The following is a 7,930-nucleotide window of genomic DNA, read 5'->3' as shown; positions in this document are numbered from 1 at the left end:
GCCCAGTATTTAAATATGAGCTTACAATATGCGCCTTCAAATATGTATATGCTTTCGTTTTGTAATAAGGGCCAAAGCTGTTTGCATTTATTGGTTGCTAGGCTACAAAAGTCCTATTTACACTCACTACAAATCGCTCAAAGTTAAGCTGAGCTGTATTTTTTGAGTGAATCTTGTTCGTGTTTATTCCGTTTCCAGTGTTCCCGAAAGGCATAACATTGTAGTTAACATAATTTTGGTATTGCTTTAGGTACGCTGGATTTGAATTGTTGGGTAACTTGTGAGTTCCTTTAGGCTTAGAATGAGCTGATATGGTACAAGAGTCCAGGGAAATACCTAAGGCAATGTCCGAGAAAAATGATTTAAGAAAATAAAATTTTATTTTTATAATTTTACCGCTTGTTCACAAATTCCTTCAATTTCGCCATTAAATATTCTATCAGAAATGCTAGAAATTTACAATTTCTTCGCTTAAAGCGATAAGAGCATTAATTATGTGTGACCACATAGCCACTGTTTTTGAGAACGGTGTAAATTAATGACATATTCCTTCTATTCTTACTTGTAGCAAAAACACCATTAAATCGTTCTCGCAGAAGGACAGAGCAAAAAGCATTTAAATGCCTTGTTGAATAAATCATGAAACAAAGATGATTGAAGGGTTCTCAAAGAACGAGAGCTGACGAAAATTGCTTCATTCTCCATTCTCCAGCCTGCAGCTTGCAGACATTAGACAAAAGCGCATTCATTACCAGCTGAAACAATTTAATCATCTGTAAATTCGATTAGACGTTAAACAAAACACGAGAGAACCGCGACGCCTAGCGATGAGCACCTAATGAGGTTACAATTAGGCCGCGAAGAGAGTTAACATGATACTCAAAAGTCGTGTATAAAAAGGGAGATGATTTTGCAGCCGTTATACGTTACGTATACTTATCACGACACCATCTCGAATATTTTGTGTCGAGGTCATGCATTGCCTTGTCGAAGGGGGTTTAACTTATCGATTTCATCGATTAGTGATTGATAATGTGTTTGGCCCCCTTTTAGCTTGGGTGTTTGTTGTCCATGTTGTTGTTCCTTCAAGTTTACATTCTCGTGCCCATTATGCAAATTTGCGAGCCAATTGATTTCAATTTCAATTTCATTTACGTCTACGTTACGTATACGTGCCATATGCTTTGCCATAATTAATGCCTTGCCTTCCCAGCCGGCTAATTAGCATAAACTTAATTAATTTCCTTGTTTGCACTTTGCTTCCTCTGCCGCTCAGCTGATTGACAGCCTGCAAAGTCCAAGTGGCTTAAGTGACACCATCGCGACAACTAGGCTGCAAATCGCAGTCAATTCTTGGCTGCCATCTTCTCCCCCTCACAACATACTATACAATGTTATCCTGCCACTCAAGAAGTCTGGCACTGGCATCTTCCTGGCTCTGCCACACATATTTAGCATATTTCCTGTGCGACATTTGACCTTTGTTGAGCATTCATTGACTAAACGTGAGCGCGAAAGATTCGCGCTTGTCTGGTCCTGCTTCCAAACGTCCCCGAATCCCAGCTTTAGAACATGGCAACGGCAGCATTAGCATATAAGAAGGTTGCTCCGGTTGCTGACGAACAGCCGTGACAGCCTTTGGGCCAATTATGCAATAAACTTGCCCAAATTCTGTGTGACTCAGATGAAATGGATACGGAATTGAAATTCGAGATAAGCCGGTGAGCAATGTGTAAGCCAGGTAAAAACTAGCGTTGGCTTAAAGCTAATATATAAAAATACATTAACTTTAAGTCACGTATGTATGTGGTGACATTATTGATCGAGAATAAACGGTTCTGTTGCTTGAGATATTTATATTTAATTAATACAACAGTATCTGTTGCTGTAAGAAGGCGATTTTTTAGAGCACTAAAACAAATACTCTCTTTTTTTTTCTACTAAAATCATCATAAGCGAGAGAGTGGGACGTGAGATTTAAAAACTTCTTCTTAGATGGCCTTTTACTTTTACAATAGTATTCAATCGATATTTCAATAAAGTTTCCATAGTGTTAGTTAATATAAAATAAAGAAATAATGCTGTTACATTATAGATACAAACCATGTTATTCTATATTTAACATTTTAAACTTTGAGTTACCTCTTGAGTTATTATATTGTTTAGGAAATATTGTACATTACATACAGTTTACTAACATGCTTTATCTTTTTATTTGTGTAAGCGAATAGAATTGGTTGAACAAAAATTTTGTATGTACCAGCCTCGTCATGGGAGTCAGAAAGATTGTATAGTAAAGCTGGACAAACTATTTTTGACCGCTTAATACGGAAGTTGTTGATCAACTTTTATTTTTAAATAACAATAGAAATTTTAATGATCTTTAATAAAGAAGCATTATTGCAGATTGTTTTTTTAAGAAACATTTTTTTAACTTTTTAATCGCTCTTAATTCTTTGCGGATTTTTCTGCTTTTAAGCGATTTTATTTCCCTTGTGTATTGTGACCAAGAATTCAAAAATGACTTTTATCTCAATGCAGGCAATGTAATTATTGTAAATACTTTGATTGCTTCGTTATAGCACAGCACTTGCTTTCATTTTCTTTTCCATTTTTTCTTATTGAACACTCAGTAATTATGTGAAGACCAAACGCTAATGAGAACTGCAGCCCTCAGGGGGAGAACTTAATTAGTAAACCGACACTGCGTAACAATTGATGAGGTGTACTCGTAATGAGGCTTAAATCCAAGCCAAAGGTTAATGGTTGGCGAACAAGCTTCATTAGACCCCGTTGGAGCAACTATGTGGGCAGCAGAATGTTTCATTAGACCACATTGGCTATATATACTAGAACGATAAGCATTTAAATACAGAGAATTCCTTGGACTCTTAATATGTTTTCCTATTTATTATTTGATTTCCCCAACAACAATAACAACAAGTGTATACATAAATATATTTTGGGAGGTAGACCAACTATATTTTATTGTGTAGTTCAATAAAAACACTTTTAGAAAAATACCAAATGGCTTTTTGGGTCCAGTGGGATCTGATAAACTCATGCAAGTGGAACACTTAAAATGTACAATTTATTGCTTATAAGTAAAGTCAGAGAATGAGTCATTATAGTAAAGTATGTAACACAATTCCGCGAGCATTTATATAACTTAAAAAAAATATTTTATTCTTTTTATTTATATAAGAAATAGATAGATTATAATTGCAATTCTAGGATGCCTGTAAAGACAAAATATCTTACATTTCAGATAATCCTCCATTCCACATTCGTCATCCATAAACATTCACAAACATGCACCAACTAGAGACTCTAAATATTAACAATTTCGTTAATCATTAGAAAAAATTAAAAAATGCGTTTACCTACAATTGAGCAGAGTTGCTTTTAAAAGAGTCGATGGTTCCCCAAATTGATTCCATTGATTTGAAAACATCAATAGCATCAAAGTGTCACTCGATGATGCTAATTTATATTCCCTTCTTCAACTTGACGTAGTATATCAAGACTGCTACTTTTGAGCAATCTTATCAACCTGATGTTGTAAAGAATTAAACACATGGCACACTCGAATTTATGTAACTGAGAGTGTGCTTGTTTATTTTCAATGCAGATTGCCAATCAAATTATTCGAAATATAAATAATTTAAAAGCGATGCAGGATTGCTGGGAGGGAGAATTGAGGAGGCATTTGGCAGTCAGGCCGACAGACAGGTCACATAAAGGGTGCTGGATTTGGGCGAAGTGCTTTTGGCATACGTGTGCTTCGACTGGACACCCTGTTTGCAGAAATAGCGCGCAGCAAATTTACCTTTTTTTGTAGCTCTCACTTTAATATATGACAGGCCATATATATAGTAGTACGAATTCGCATGAGCAGATTCCCTGTTGGGCTCAGCTGAACAAACTCATGGTTGTTAATAATGCTGATGATGAGGCTGCTCCGCCGTATAGTAAAGCAGAGATGAGAGACCCGCTCTGGCCAAGTATTGATGCGAACTCAATAATTCAATGCGGCTGCTTTGGCAGTCATTAAGGGCAGTAGGCAAAGTGAGTACTCATGATTCGAGTGCGCTGCTGCTGCTGCTTCTGCTGCTGCTGCCTGGACTGGAATACATGCGAATAACTGTAGTCGAAAGGTCAGTCATAATATCGTTATGGCTGCTTTTAGGCTCACAAGGACACAGTCGACACAGGCGACAAGCCGAAAGCGAGGCGAGCGCCAAAGGCCAAAAAGGGAGGGGGGGTTAACCTGAGAGCTGTAAGTTGCTGGCATTGCTATGCTATTAAATTTATCGGGCCACGGCATCAGTCCTCCTGCGACACGCCCACAAAAGGCCAACTGCTGTTGTTTATTATGCTTGTCATGATGTTCCACCTCATTCTCCTTGCCATTTCCTGTTGCCGTGCATCTGCATGCTGCTCTTTTCCCTCCCACACACATGCATACATACATACACACATAGCAGTCGGTCTCTGTTTAACTGCAGCAAGATTATTGCTCTATTTTGCACTTCAATGATTTTTTTGCGCCAGTTCGCAGCTTGACAAAGTTTAATGCTTGCATTTCAATCTACCTACAATATCTCTTGTGCTTGTGCTTTTGTTAGTGTGTGTGTGTGTGTGGATGTGAGTATGAGTGTGTGTATGGGGTGAGCGTGTCATAAAAGTGCCATAAATGTTGATAAGACATGTTTGTCAGACGCCTTCGCAGCACCTGCTCACCTGATTGTTCAAAGGCATCTGGGGCTGATGTGTAGTGTATGCGGGGGGAAGCGGTGTATGCATTGCCAATTTGTTGAGCCCGATGATAAATGCATTTGCTGGAATTATCCAGATTGTTTTATTACCTTTTAATACGAGCACAAATACGATGAATAGTTTAGAACGCTATAAAACTTGGCACGTTTGCGATTTCCCCTTCACAATTTATGTTCTTAACTATTCCAAGTTACAAAATTACAGCCTCGGGTGTGTTCGACTATGAGATACACGAGTGATATACCAACGAGTAAAAAATCTACATTCGAGTATGCACGACTGTGAGATACCCGCCACTCATTATACCCTCTACTCATAGGGAAGAAGGGTATTATAACAGGTGACACGCAGAAGGGTCCTTCTCCGACCCTCTTAAGTATATATATCCTTGATCAGCGGCAAAAGCCGAGATGATATAGCCATGTCCGTCTGTCTGTTCATATGAAGCACTGAATCTGAATTTGTTATGTATGCGCGCAGATTAAGTTGGTTTAAAATTTTTGCAACGCTCACTTCCGTCACCGCAAATCAACAAGAATGGAATAACAATCGTAATTTTAAAACTAGAGCGATTTTTAGTACATACAATTGTATCTATAGTTTTTTAAGATTCTTGAAAATTTGGTTGCGTTTAGATACAAATTTTAGAATTTATTTAACAAATTTTTTTTTTATGGGCAAAAACGCCTACTTACTATGGGTCTTATTAGCTTTGGCTGACAATCTGGTATATTTTGCTTTATATGGTAAATTTTGAATATGACACTATGCCAATATACTAAATATAGCATTTGGTATACTTTTAGTATCTTTGAGGTATATTTATTCGGTATATTTTAGAAGAAATAACGCTCTATTTTGTTTATATTGAAAATGGGTAGCGGGTATCTTACATTCGAGAACTCGCGACTGCAGCTTTATTACATGTTTTGAATAAAAACAATACAATACGGTATTATTTTTAAAATATACTGAAATATCACTAAAATATACCAAATGTATATATATAATAAAAAAAATACTCTTCATGGCATGTTATGTCTATGGTATAACACACATACGGGTATAGAAATATATCTTTTGGTATTTTCAGTATTTTTGTGGTATATTTATTAGGTATATTTTAAATGAAATACCGCTCAATTTTGTTTTTAATAAAAATGGGTAGCGGGTATCTCACAGTCGAGCACTCGCGACTGTAGCTGTCTTACATGTTTTGAATAAAAGCAATACAGTGCGGTAGTATTTTTAAATATACCGAAAAGCACTAAAATATACTGAAGGTATATGCAGGCGGTAGAGTGCGTGACCAAAAAATATAAAATATTCTTCATGGCCTGTTATGCCTATGATATAATACACATACGGGTATAGAAATCGCTCAGCTGACAAAAAGGGAGAGCGATCTCTAATGCGTTATAATGGAAGCCAATTCCGCACGACCATTCAGCTGTGAGCTGTGAGAGTTGAACCCACTAACAGCTTCTGTTTGAGCTCATTTCTGTCACATTGTGATAGCCATCTGCAACATGACCAGAGCACAGACGATTGCACTGCCCACCAGGCCATTTGTTACAAACTAGCAGGCAGACGCTGTGTCTCTGCTGCTGCTGTCATTGATGGCCTCAATCAAAGCTGTCATATGCAGCGAAGTCGCCTTTCAGCGCCACGCAAATAGACAAGCTGATGAATCTCTCGCTCTCTCTTTCTGTTTTTTTCCTCCCTCTCTCACATCCAACACTTTTCCTCGTCCATCTCACTCGCATTCTCCATGTTCCGGTCGCTATTCACTTGCCGCTTTTGTCTTTCACTCAGAACGTGTCGCGATTTCCATTGGGGGCTTTCAATGCGAAAATTATGCAAATGAAATTGACTTTGGCCTTTGCTGTCATTTTTATTGTGCGGTATTTAAATGTTTCCAAGTGTCCGAAAAGTCGCAAAACGATTATGATTGCGATTGTGAGTTAGCTAGCTAAGTTTATTTAATTTCAGGGAATATATGAATTAGTATGAAGCACAATTTCTTAACTCTTCAAGTGGCAAAACTAAATTTTATTGAAGAACGAAACTTTCCAAGAATCGTCTCTTATGTATTCTCCATCCGCTAAACGAAGTTGATAAATTGAGCATAAAACATACGATTCAAATTCTGCACCATTTCCGACTACGATAAGCGAAAAAGTGAATGCTAAGCCAAAAGCAAGTAATGATAACACCCAAATTAATAATTCTGAAGAAAAACTGAGTCCCAATCTCGAATATTGAAACTTTTACATACTTATAGAGTATAGAACTTATCTTTTCCCTTGAGTCACATTTCTTTGTATATATGTTATATTATATTACTTACTTAATACTCTTGTATATGGATGTTTATATATTTCTTGTTGCCATATACATATAATTATTTCTCAATTAACCTACATATACACAGAAAGAAAAGAAGGTCTTTTTTTTAAATCAAACTCGAAATTCTACAAAAAAATCTATAATAACTAAATCTTGAAATTCATTTACTTGTGTTTGTTGTCTAATTTTTATTTAAAATTAGCTACGAAAGTCTCAACCCAGGACCAACGACCACCCAATAATTTGCGGCATCTCTACTTGTTGAGCTAACAGCAAAAACACCAGAAATGGAAGGCCATTTAAGAATGAAGAACAAAATAATTTTTTTTAATAAGATCGAAAAGTTCTTTAATCAAATTTTGCAATCTTCTTTTCTATCTAGAATAAAGCATGTATGAGTCAAGATTTTAATCTTCTAATAAGATGGTTTTAATCTTAAAATATAAATTTAGTATAAATCTTTTTTAAGATCGAAAAAATCTTAAATCAAGATTTGCAATCTACTTTTAAATCTTAATTTCGTTCTCTCTGTGTAGTTTTTTTTATTTATAACTCATTTGTTATCATCAATAAATAACTTATTAAGTCGTTGTTCGGTACATTACCATTATTTTTTTACATTTGGGTGTTGTTCATTTGTATACCCGCTACCCATAGGGTAGAAGTGTATTATAAAATTTTGCCGGCAGGAAATGTATGTAACCGACACGATCTAGCCATGTCCGTCTGTCTGTCTGTCCGTCTGTCCATATGAAACACTGGATCTCAGAGACTAAAAGAGATAGAGCTATTTGTTATGTTG

Source organism: Drosophila sulfurigaster, chromosome 3 (genome assembly GCF_023558435.1).
Source record: "Drosophila sulfurigaster albostrigata strain 15112-1811.04 chromosome 3, ASM2355843v2, whole genome shotgun sequence".
Classification (NCBI taxonomy): Eukaryota; Metazoa; Arthropoda; class Insecta; order Diptera; family Drosophilidae; genus Drosophila; species Drosophila sulfurigaster.
This window is presented reverse-complemented; position numbering follows the sequence as displayed.